Genomic DNA, 14,175 nt, shown 5'->3' on the forward strand with positions numbered 1-14,175 from the left:
AAAAGAAGGTAGGAGTGTATGTATATGTTAAATTATTCATTCTGTCTTTCATATCTCTTAATTACATTATTTTCTCTCTTTTTTTATCTCTTCAGCTGTGCCTAGTATGTTACTTTTTGAATTTATCAAGTTTTTAATTTAAATATTTATTTTTAAATTTAAAAAGCTTTTTGGTTATTTTTATAAACCTATTTGTTTTATTTTATAGTATCATTTAAAATGCCTTCAGCTCCTTTATTTCTTTAATCACATGAAATACATTTCACATCCACTTTCAGATTTTCCCACTATTTCCACTTTTTGGCATGCTAACTTTTGTCTTCTCATTTCTGTTTATCCTTCCTTGGTGTGTTATTTTCTTGCATGTTGTGTAATATTTTACCTTGAGTTCATCTATCACAAGAGATGTCTATTCAGTGAGCATCCCCCATAAACTGTGTTTTGAAAATGTCACTGTGGACCATTTTGAGGTACTTCTGCTTTTGGTGGTCCAGGACAAGTTTATGAGCATTTCTCTTGTTATGATACTTGAACCTGAATGACTGCACACTTATGAGTGTTAAGGTCTGGGGACTCAATACCTATTTGTTTTAAAAATGTGTTTTATCTATATTTCCATGTATTTGTAGTAGAATAGGTAGCATCTGCTCCAGCACAGTCTGCTTTGTTGATAGAAGTAGCATACTTTATTGCTACTGAATTTTACATCTAATTAAGTCCTACCTATTACATTCTCATGCCATTTTTAATTTCCATGTCGTTCTCCATTACTAAATTCACATGCTTTTGTATCACTTCCACCTTTTTGGGTGAGCCTGCTATGTTCATATTCTGGGACAAGTTAGAAAACAACCCTTTAGGGATTATATTCCATAGACATGTCTCTAAAGTGTGTGGAGAGTTTGTTAAATGATGGCATTTTATCCCTGTATATGAAACTTAGTAGGATAATTTGTTGAGATTGCAGCTGAGGTTTTGGGAAAGAGCCAAATTTAATACTTAAACCCGAAAGCAACTATTCTAAAAATACACAGTAAGTATTTATTAACTTTTACAACATAGTATTGACTTTATTCTCGTCCCCAAGAGGTCATGAAGGTTAGTAATGAGTTGCATAACTGTGCTGATTTCATGCCAAGCCATTACATCATGTGGATTGTGGGGTGACATATATTACCAGGAATTGATTGTCCACAGAAATGACAAAGTATTTTTCCTCACCAGTCAGGTTTCTCTTTCTTTCCATTCCATTGTGAAAAGATGTTTTACTATGGCATAACTATAGGATTAGACTTGAGAATTTTACTAATGTAAACAAACACATTATTTTCTTGGCTTGGTTAATAACAAAAGAAATCTTCAAGAACTGTGGGTGCAGCAGAAAATAGCAGTGCTGGGCTGCAGCTACCATGTTACCATGAGTCCTTGCAGAGCATAATCAATCAGTTTGAAACTCAGACATCCACTCTTCTGAATATTCGCTCTGAATATTTTCATTTATTAACTCAGCATAAGTGAGAAAAAATTCTTTAGGTCTTCTGCTCAATAATTTACTTGCTGGTGCCCATTCTGTGGCACCTCAGTTTTGAATTCTGCACTTTAAAATAAATGTTCTTTCAATGCCAATAATACATCTCAATTCTATACTCTTTGTCAATCAAGTCCAAGCAAATCTTTGAAAAACACACTAGAGTTCATATGGTTCCCTAAGGACTGTTTCAAGGCCAACGAGAAGGTAAGATTGATATGACACCCCTGCACAACATCCAATAGTCACCCAGGGCCAGGACTTAATAGTTTCATAAGCAGTCAGTATGAGCAATGCTGTTGGTGAGGAAATTTTACTGAAATAAGTAGTTGGGTACACAGAGCAATTCCTCTTCAATATGGGATTGTTCTATCATTCCTCAAGGAAAGACAGTGAGAATCACACGTGTAGATAATTTACTAAACCAAAATAAATAAGTATGATTCCTTTCCAGAAAAATAAGGTAGCTAACTCAGGAAGTAAAGGAGGTAAGTATTACACAGTCTAATAAATTGCCTTCTCATTTTTTTTTTTTTTTGCCTTCTGCTGTAAATGTGGTGCTACATTTAGATTTTACATTAGTTTTCAAGGCTGCAGTTGAAATTGTGAGCTCAGCCAATAACAAACAAACAAAATGAAAGAGTAAGCCAAGAATACTACTGGCGCCAGAATTTTATAAGTAATTCCTCTTTTTCTTGTCACTCTTTCCACTATCAGATTAGAAACAACATATAAGAAGTACCCATAGAAGGTCCATGAATACGTATTATCTGTAAATCTTAAATTTGACAAATATGATGGCCTGTCAGAAATATTGATTTGTGAATTTTCACAATAATTAGGCTAAACCAATTTAGATCTTGTTTGGCTACTGCGCAAACCTCGTGCAGCCACTCCCAGCCTGAAATTCTTGACCCTGTGGATTCCTGAGTTAAGACATGACCAAAGCCAAAACACCCTGGAAAGGTGGGAGAAGAAATATAGCAGATTTCAAACTCAGACCCTTTCAAAATATAAAAACAGATTAGCTCATTGGATAATAAAATATGCCGTCAAATTCTTATTGATAATAGTACACAGACTATCTAAAGCATAAAGAAATATATCAGCAATTTTTGAATGAGGTGTACAGTATTTTGCTTATGACACTTTATAGTGGCAATCACAGAAACTATGTCCAGTATAATACATGAAAAAATGTCTCTCAGGATATGCTATAACACTGTGTCATCATAACTCACTCAATTTCAGAAAATTTCAGAAATAAACAATTCATCAGTTTTGAATTGCACACTGTTCTTAGCAGCGTGATGAAATCTCGCGCCATCCCACTCTGTCTTGCTGCTCAGGACGTGAACCACCCTCTTGTCTAGCGTATCCACACTGTATGTGTTACCTGCCCTTAGTCACTCAGTAGGCATCTGGGTTATCAGATCGACTATTGGAGTATCGCAGTACTTGTGTTCCAGTCACTCTTATTGACTTAATAACAGCCCCAAAGCACAAAAGTAGAGATGCTGGCAATTTGGATACGCCAAATCGAAGCCATAAGTGCTTGTTATATATACTGTCAGAGGTCAATGGTAGCCTAACACTACAACACAATGCCTATGCCATTCACCTCACTTCATCAGAGCCATTTTACCATCTCATGTCATCACAAGAAGGGTGAGATAGTATAATAAGATATTTTGAGAGAGTAACCATATTCACTAACTTTTATCACAGTATACTGTTATAATTGTTCTATTTTATTATTATTGTTGTTAACCTCTTACTGTGCCTAATTTATAAATTAAACTTTATCATAGGTATATATGTATAGAAAAAATATAGTATATATAGAGTTTGATAATATCCACATTTTTAGGCATCCACTGGGGGGTGGAGCTTAGAATGTACCCTCCAAGGATAATAGGGGGGCTTCCGTAATAATATTACATTTGCACATAGGCTATATGAAGTGCTTTTTTATCCATTATCTCTTAGGATCTATGTATAATTATATATTGCACACAATCAGGAGTTCAAAATAAATCTAGGGAACAATAAAATGGACACTATTTGTTATTTTTATCCATATCCTGGATTTATAAACAAGAGTGTGTTAGTGACACACATTAGAAGGAATGAACTGCACCTAGGAGAATAGGATTAAAACTCACAAGCTTCATGATGACTATAAAGTAGGTTAGTCAGAAATAGAAGAGGTCATGTAAGAAAAAGTGGTCAGGGTGAAATTATAATGGAAGTATCTCAGTCTTTTCAATCTGCTATAACAAAATACCATATACTAAGTAGTTTAAACTTAAACTTTTTTTCTCATAGTCCTGGAGAATGGGAAGTGTAAGACCAGGACAATGGAAAACAGGATGTCTGGTGAAAGACATCCTCAGGGTTGGAGACTGCGTCTTCTCTCTGCACCCTCACATGGCAGAAGGGGCTGGGGAGCTCTCCCAGTCTCTTTCATAAGGGCACTAATTCCATTCATGAGTTCTAACAAAGAGAGCCCTATCTCTCAATCCCATCAGATTGGGGGTTAGGATTTCAAAATACGAATTTCAGGGAGACACAAACATTCAGTCAAAGGAGACAAAGATTATTTTCTGTAATCTACACCCTCTTTTATCCTTAGAGAGTACAAACGCTGGGAAGTCTGTTCATCCTCTTTATCGATATTCCTCTAAACTTTCTAATACTTTGGTAGGCAGAATAAAACTGTCCCCACCTCCCCATCCCAAGATGTCCTTGGGCCTGTAGATATGTTACCTTACATGGCAAAAGGGACTTTGCAGACGCAATTAAGTTTATGAACCTTGAGCCAGGGAGATTAGCCTGGATTATCAATGGGTCCCAAATTAATCACAGGAGCTCTTAAAAGCGAGGAATGTTTCCCAGTTGTGGTCAGAGAGAGATGTGATAGAAGGATCAGAGATGTAGATTGCTGGTTTTGAAGATGGAGCAGGGGGCCATGAGCCAAGGAATACATGTAATCTAGAAGCTTTTAAAAGGGCAACAAAATGGATTTCCTCCCAGAGCCTTCAGGAAAGACTGCTAAAAAGAATTTTGCCCAGTGAAACCCCTGTGGAACCTCAGACTTACAGAACTGGATGACAATGAATTCATGATGTTTTAAACCACCAAGTCTGTGACAATTTGTTATGGCAGTAAAAGAAAACTTATATAAATACTAAGGGCAAAATAACAAAAACTCATATCAATAAATATTTGAACTGACTTCATTTTATAATGTTGTTTAAAACTGTCTATTTATAAACTGTGATTTACACTGGCAGAGGGCAGGGGAGAGGAATGACCACATGCACAAAAATAAATTTTTATGATATTTATCAACATTTCAGAGTTTTAGTAAAAGGACAAATAAAATATTAATGGAACACTGATAAATGAACTTAATAAAAGGCTCTTTGGGTTACAAGATATATTGTCAAGAAGCATTTTTTCTCCTTAAATGTGAGAAAACTAACTAGAGGTCTCTTAAAACAGAGTCCTATTTCTCTTCCATTTCTGCACTCTGAAAGATCAGAAGGGAGCTGTAAGCAGGTACTAGGTCTATTATTTGATTTCTTTATTCTTTTATTCAGTTGTTCAATCACTCACTTGTTGACTAGTTTTTATTTGCCAAGCACTGTGCAAAAAGTGGGAGCATAAATGAAATATAAATAATACCTTCTTTCATGGATCCCTTAGTTTTATTGAGAGATTTCCTGGGATGATGAATAACTAACTGAAATGCCCAATTCTGGTCTTTGTTAAAACTGAGCTTGAACTAAAGCAGTTAACACCAGCCAAAGAATAACAAGTTTGGCTGGAATAATTGACTGTCAAAGTTCCTTTGAACTCCATGAGGGAACATATCTGCTCTAAAGAGTGAAATGAGAACAACAAACTGAAATTATGGAGAAACTTTTGGAAATCCAAATTTGGGTAAGAGAAGTCAAATTTTCCTTCTAGGCACTATGGTTAGCAGTTGAATTTAAGGGGGGAATTAAGGCTGTGTTACTGCACATATTTAGTCTTGGATGCATAGGTTTCTTTAAATCTTATTTTATATGACATTTATTTATATTTAAAAAATACATTGTGTACACAAATGTGCATTTTGTTATTATAGTAAAGAATTCCATTCTTATAAAATAAGTAGAATTATGAAGGTCTTATACTTCTTTCAAGTTCCTACTTCTGAAGAGTCTCTCCACAGAGTTGTAAATCTATTAATAGGCTACCGGAATGGCAGGCATTGAGAAAGGGAGGCAGGGTCCTGAAGGGATTTATGTGAGGCAGTACTGAGAAATAATCAAAGCAATAGTATACAGAAGAAGCATGTCTATATTTTAAAACAGGAAAAAACTAATCGTAAATTTATGGGGGAATGGAATATAAGAAATATGTCTATGTCTAGGGAATCAAAGACCTTGGGAAGGAAAAATCTAACTCCAGTTGTTTCAAAAAATTACTCTGCTCTTCAAAATGATTTTTTGCTATTCAGGGGACTATTCATTTTCTACACCTACATTTTTAGTTTTATTTAAAAATGGACTAAGTACAGTTATTGAATTCTAAGCCTCTCTTATATTTCTTGACTTTTGCCAAATAGAGCACAATTTAATTTCCTTTGTCTTATTAATTTGATGTTATTAATACTAAGATTTTCTTGTTCTACTGATGCTTATTTTTAACTCTGACATAAAAATTTTTAAAGTTTTATAAATAATATACAATTATATAAATATGAGAATAGCAATGCCCTTGAGATATTGTATGTTTTATTTCTCCTGTGCATCTGCCCCATTACTTCACAACAAATCTTTTATTTCATATTCCTCTCATCTTTATTCAAATCTTGTGCTTTCTAGAGATAGTAAGGAAGTTTTGGTTCTATACTATTATTATATTGGTCCTTTTACCTATTTTCAATTTCACAAATAATTAACGTATTAATTACCTATTTTCAATTTCACAAATAATTAATGTATTAAAGAATCCTATTAACTTTATAACCCATTTAGAATTGCATTACAAAAAATTGTAATACTATTTCATTATATTTTGTATCTGTCTTCCTACTGTGATATCTGTGTTTAATTTTTAGTGGTTAGAATGTTTTCTTGAACATTATCTCAGATATGTAATTTGGCTAGTAGACCTGGTATATCCTTTCATGACCAAAATGTTTCTCTTTTACTTGACAGGTAAATTATATCTAAGCTACATACAGTTTTCTTGAAACACAATCCTTCACTCCCAATGATATGTAGATAGCACAGGGTTTATTTTAGCCTTCCTTTTCCGCCCCATATTCCTAAATTCTTTCTGTATTGGTGAGAAATCTGGTTCTCATTATCCACCAAATACAATTTACTGTCTCAATCCCAGAATACAAGTAAAGTTGATTCAGAGTTGAACCATGAACTCATAACTCTGTGAGAAATAAATTTACTAAATAACATTATAGTATTTGTGTATAGCATCTTTTTAAATCAACTGTACAGTTTTTGTAAAACTATACAGGTTTGGTTGAAATGACGTTTTTACCAAAATGATGTTTTCCAAAGTTGCTTATCTATTTTCTTCACTATCTCCTTCAGTGTGGGTCTATTATTCATTTGAAATAGAGTTAGATTCATTTTTTACTCTTTGTATTTTATCTTTCCCAACTGCCCTCCCCATCTGTCAATATAGTGATACATATCATTTAGTTAGCATATACTTTATATTAACCATATGCTAAACACTACTTTAAAAATGAATAATAAATGTTACTTTTTGATTCTTACAAATTAAAAAAAAGACCTGATATTTGGGTAATACTTAGCCAACATTCTCAGCTAAGCTAATATTGGACTTTTCTATGTCTTCCTTTATCAGTTAATAGTCTATATTCTTTGCCCATATTCTTTTCAAAATAAAATGTCTTTTTCTTTAATTTTTCAAAAAAAGCTCTTTAACTGGTAAAAATTAAAATCTCCTGCATTATGATAAAATTGTTTTTATTTTCTTTGCCATTTGTTTTTTAAGTCTATGCTGTTTTTTGAGGTATACATGTCATTTATTTTTAATGTATTTAAATGTATCAGTGTTTTCCATTATGGTGTCTTGGATGCCTACCAGGACAGAGAATGCTCAAGAGCCAAGAAAGAACAATAAATGGTACCAACTAAGTAAAAGAAAATCGTGTTACCCTTTCCCTTTAATAGGCATCTCCAACCTGAAGGAACTGGATCCAGTAGCCACCAGGAGAAGAATGACAGTGAGAAAGAAGCCTTGGGCTCCCTTCTCTAAGCTGCTCTCCACAAGGCTTGAGTGTGAGCCAGGAAAGAGGGAAAGTGTTTAACTGAAGATAAGAGTAATATTTTGACTTCAGCTTCACTTTTTGACAACTACACCAAAACAAAATCCATGGATTCTGTCTAAATTATGCCAAATATAGAAAGAAATACCCATTACAGCAGATGTAAGTGCAATAATAGGTCTAAAGGGTTGTGACAGTTTTTGTGTCATCTTGACTGGTCCATGGGATGCCAGATAATTAGTCAAACATCATCCTGGTGTGTCTGTAAGGGTATTCATGGATGAGATTAACATTTGAATTGGGTAGACTGAGTAGAGCGGACTTCCCTCTACAATGTGGTGATCCATATTTTTGTATATGGCACTTTTCTCCCATGGATAGAATTACTTAGAACTTGTGAAACTGCACAGACTCCACATGAAATGGAAAAGAGGCAGTTTATGTTTTCCTTAAAATGTGCATTAAGAAAAATATTACAGGACTAATAAAAAAACTGTTATGTCCTTTAACATAGAGTAAATCCCTGATTTACTTTTCTAAATATGTTTTAACCTTGGCAGCTGGAAAATTGCTGCTTTATATTCCTAGTGAATATTAGATCAGAAGTAAAGTAAATGGCATATTCTATTTTAGAAATGTGAAATGATAAAATGGTATCATAGGAAATGCATGAAAAATTATATTTTAAGAAGCTAAGTTATCCATAGGATACTAAAGAAAAGCAAGGTGAACTATTTATGACTTTAGGACATTTTCCACATAAATGGATAAGACATATTATAAAAATTAACCACCTTTATCACAGTTTTACCCTGCTTTCAAGAAAACTTGATTTGAATCAGAAACATACACATACCCACCTCTCAAACCTCAGCTGTTCCCTCACCCACTTCTACATGAGGCTCTTTTATCTCATGTAAGTCTTTGCTCCAATGTTACCTTCTGGGCGATATATATTCCCTAACCACTCCATTTAAGATTGAATCCTTTTCTTCCCCCAACCTGCCATGCTTTATTTTTCTTCTTAACACTTATCACCATCTGGCATCATAATTATTGTCTTTTGCTCCCTACCAAGAATGTAAACTTTCTTGAAAGCAAGAAACTTGTCTATTTTGTTATCTGTCCCAGAACACTGCCTGACACATATATTTTCTCACATATTTTAAATTGCCTTTTAAATTTAATTTTCTTTTAGGATTTTTCTTTGACATAGGAATTACTTGGCACTTTATCTTTCAAAATTTATGGAAGGTAATTATCATTTTGCTAACAATTTCCATCTTTATTGTTGAGAAACAATGCTATCAATGTGTTGCTTCTTTGAAATTATTTTTCACTGTTTATGTCTCAATATTTAGTCAATTTATAAATATTCCACATATACTTAAAAAATAACCTTTATTTTTCAATTATTCAGTACATGGTTCTAAATAGGCAGACTTTTCCAAATCTATATATATTTACTGATAATTTTGTCTGCTTCATCAATTACCAAGAGAAATGTGTTGAAATTTTTCCAGAAAATATCAAATGGTGGATTTATGTCTTTCTCTTTTTAAGTTGTGTTAATGCTTTTATATATCTTAATGATTGTTTTATATATCTTAATGATTTTAGCATTATCATAGCTTCTGTTGAATTAAACCTTTAAAATTTTTATGGTGATCTTTGATTTCTAGTCATATTTTTTTGCCCTAAAATAAGCTTTTGTTATGTTAATAACAAAAGCTGGACCAGTTGCATTTTTGTTTATATCCATCCAGTGTTTTCTTTTTTCATATTTTAACTTTTAATCTTTTTTTGTCCTATGGAAGCAACATTAGAAACAGATTTGCAACCTCAATGTACTTTATTGGCCAGAAAGAATTAATGTGACTACCAAATTCCTAGATGATATAATTTAAACCTAGAGAAAAATAGTGACCTAATATGATGTCATAATACATCTTTTTATTTATGTTATGTGTCTTCTATGCCATAGTAAGTGTCAGACTTTATAGTAGGCATAAAAGAATAAATATTAGCTGACATGAAAATATATAATTATTATGACAACTTTGTGAGACAGTGAAAGTGTTATCTTTATATTACAGTAGGGAAATATAGGCTTAGAGAGTTTTTAATGATTTTTCAAGCTTACTCAGGCAGCACAAAAAGAATTAGAATCAATATCTTTGAACTCCCAGTCTAGGGTTCTTTCATTCTGTGACAATGCCTCTCTCTAGCATTGCTATTTGTCAAATAAGCAAATACAGGATGTGGAAGGTAGTTCCAGATTTAAAAAAAAATACCAATGTTAAGATGCTTGCTATTTGCTTCTTGCTACAAGCTCATTGATGGAGTCACCAGGACTAAAGTCATTACTAAAACCCTTTGCACAGGAGCATAATGAAAATAATTAAACTAAGAAGAATAACAACATAGGAAAATATATTAGCTATGACAAGTCTCTGAATATTTCATTTCTCCATGATTAGTTTTTATTATAACTAATGAAATCACTATATGTGTGTTTAATATGTGCTCTCTCTTTTTATTTCACAAACTACAGGTGTTTAAATATTACCTTTTCTCAGTGAATAGAAATATTTCTATGAAGTAAGTTTATCTTATGCAGCCAGGTACAGAAATAGCCTTGTGGAGCTGGGTATTTAAGGCAATCAATTGCATGTCTAGTTAAGGAAATATGCCATCATCATTAAACACGTGAATGAATGGTAACGAGCCATTTCCTTAATGAATCCCTATTAAGGTACATTAAAGCCAGCTTTACAAAGAGCCTTAAAAAATCATTTGGACTAATATTTATCTAGCCTGCCATATTATCAGAGTCCTTTACTGTGTTTCATCTTCTTCTGTGTTCTGAGAAACTCACTCTACCTCTTCAGCATCCTTTTTCCTGTTGCTGCACCTGACAATCTCCCAGAATCCCTCAGTTTTGCTCTTAGGCTCTGTCTGTTGCTCATTTTCTCTGTGACCACTGTGGGGTATAGATGGTGACAAGGGTGCCCTCTTAATACTCAGTTGGACTCAGTGGACATTATCTAGACTTACAACACTTGTGTCACTCTACAACACCACCCGCAAGTTCTGTAGAATGCCTAGACTGATACAGTGTTCCAGCAACTCTATTCACTGATGTAGGCTTCCCCATAAACATGACCTTCCAACACTGACATTCTTTAATTTCACTCTTTTCCCTAGATAGCATTTTAGCTACAATCGATGTGATGTGGCACTTTGAACCATGCTGAGGCTTTCAAGGTCAAGAGAAGTGTATAACATCAACAGATATCTATTGAGATTCTTCTTTGTGCCTTACACAATGCTTAGTGCTGAGGTGCTGAGTGTAGATAATTGGAAATTATGTTTTATAAACTGAAATTGTGATACCAGGAGTAATTACTAGGTGGAAAAAATATGCATGATTTGTCATCAGAATGGCACCAAAACACCCAAGGGAAAACCTATATGATTAAAAAGTGTGAATAAAATTCTAGACAGTCTCCATCTTAGATTTTAATTCAACTGCACAGCAGTGATACTGGAAGCCCTGCAAGTATATATAGCCTTTAAAGAAAAGAATTGCAGAGAATATGGCCATACCTGAACCATGTGAAACATCTACTGTGAAAGTAGAAAAGAAGTTACAATGCAAGAGATTAAGAGCAGACCCACGATATATATCTGTCAGAAACAGTACAGCAGGGCTTAGGCCTTTTCAGTGCTCTAAGAAAGAGACTCTGAAGAAACACTTTATCTCTCTGTAGCTTCATTAAAAGCAAATTAGAGTTTCCAGGGTCCAAAATGGCAGCATAGGAAGACCCTGAACTCACTTCATCCCCAAAATCAAATATATACCTACATATAAAGCAAATCCTCCTAAAGAACAACTGAGGGTGGGCTGAACACCTGCAAAGCAATGAGAGGGACCACACAGAATAGGGTGGGACAAATAGAGAGGAGGTGATCATAGGAACCCTATCTGATGGGACAATCTGCAGTGGGGAAGGAAATCACTGTGGGGCCCACATGCAGACATGCCTGCTTTAGGGCACAATGATAAAATGTCAATTTAAAGGGAATCTAAACTACTTGCAAACAAAATTCATTTACTAACTCCACGGCATCCTGGCCTGCCATGATGCCTCCAGAACCACACACCCTAGGACACATTAGCTTGTGCTTACCCTAGCTTCAGCTAGCTCACCTGCCAGAGTACCCCTGGTGCTGCACATGCCCACATCAGCCCCAGTGAGCCTGCCAGAGCCACCTGCATGACCTCTGTGCACCCTGTACCTACACAATGCCATTCCTCCAAGATTGAGAGAGGTATATGTTTCATCTAATTCACAGAAACAAATGCAGAAAGAAAGAAAACAAGGAAACAAATGAATATGTTCCAAATGAAAGAACAAAAAAAATTTCCCCAAAAAACACCCTAAAAAAACTCTAATAAAATAGAGATAAGCAATTTGTCAGATAAAGGATTCAAAGTATGGTCATAAGGATGTTTACTGAACTTGGGAGAATAGAAGAACACGATGAGAACTTTAACAAAGAATAAATATAAAAATGAACCAATGAGAACTAAAGACTACAACAACTGATACAAAAACAAAGATACACTAGAAGAAGTCAACATCAGGTTCTATAATACAGAAGAATGGATTAGTGACCTGCAAGATAAAATAGTGGAAACCACCCATTCAGAACAGCAGAAAGAAAAGAAGAATTTAAAAATACAAGGATAGTTTAAGGAAACTCTGGGACAACATCAAGCATACTAACATTCACATTATAGAAAGACAGGGGCAGAAAATTTATTTGAAGAAATAAAGGCTGAAAACTTTCTTAACCTGGGAAAGTAAACAGACATCCAGGTCCAGGAAGTACAGAATCCCAAAAAAGGTAAACCCAAAGAGATCAACTTAAGACATATTATAATTAAAATGCCAAATGTTAAAGATAGAGAATCTTAAAAGCAGCAAGAGGAAAGCAATCAGTCACATGCAAGGGAAATCCCATAAGACTATGAGCTAATTTCTTAGCAGAAACTTTACAGGCCTGAAGGGAGTGGCAGGACATATTTAAAGTGCTGAAAGGAAATAACCCACAACCTAGAATACTCCACCCAGCAAGGTTATCATTCGGAATTGAAGGAGAGATAAAGTTTTCCAGATATGTGATAACTAAACTAGCTCATCACCACTAAAACAGTTTTACAAGAAATGTTAAAAGGTCTTCTTTAAGCAGAAAAAAAAAAAAGGATGTAACTAGAACTAAGAAAATACGTGAAAGAAAAAAATTTCACTGGTAAAGATAAATATATAGTAAAGGTAGTGGATCACTCATTTAAAAAGCTACTATGAAGGTTAAAAGAAAAAAAATAGCCAAGTCAACTGAATCTGCAATAAGTAGTTAAGGGATATACAAAACAAAAATATCTAAAACATGATGTCAAAAACAAAGCATGGAGGGGTAATTAAAAATGTAGCACTTTTAGAATGTGTGCAAACTTAAACACTTATCAGCTTTAACATAGACTGCTATATATGTAGGTATATACCATAAACCTCACGGTGATTACAAACAAAAAAAATGAAAAAAATACTCAAAAAATAAAGAGAAAAAAATCCCAAACATAACACTAAAGAAAACCAGGAAATCACAAGGGAAGCAACCAAAAGAAGAAAAAAGGGACAGAGAACTACAAAAACGACCAAAAAGCAATTAACAAAATGGCAATAAGTGCATATCTATCAACAATTACTTTAAATGTAAATAGATTAAATGCTCCAATTAAAAGACATAGGTGGCTGAATGGATAAAAATACAAGACCCATCTATGTGCTGCCTGTAAGACTCACTTCAGATCAAAAGACAGGAAGGAAAAAAGATATTCCATGCAAAAAGAAAGTCGGGGTACCAATACTCATATCAGACAAAATAGACTTTAAAACAAGGACTATAAAAAGAGATAAAGGGCATTATATAATTATAAAGGAGTACATCAAAGAAGAGAATGTAGCAGTCATTAAAAAAAGGGGATACTTTAATACCCCACGTACATCAATAGATATATCATCCAGATAATCAATAAGGAAACACTGGCTCTAAATGACACATAAAATGAGAAGGTATTAATAGATATATACAGAATATTCCATCCACAACTAAAGAATACACATTATTTTCAAGAACATATGGAACATTATCCTATATAAATAACATGGTAGGCAAAAAAACAAGTTTCAATAAATTCGAAAGTGCTGAAATCATATCCAGCATGTTTTTTGACTACAACAGCATGAAACTAGAAATCAAGTAC

This window comes from Rousettus aegyptiacus, unplaced genomic scaffold (assembly GCF_014176215.1).
Source record: "Rousettus aegyptiacus isolate mRouAeg1 unplaced genomic scaffold, mRouAeg1.p scaffold_m13_p_7, whole genome shotgun sequence".
Classification (NCBI taxonomy): Eukaryota; Metazoa; Chordata; class Mammalia; order Chiroptera; family Pteropodidae; genus Rousettus; species Rousettus aegyptiacus.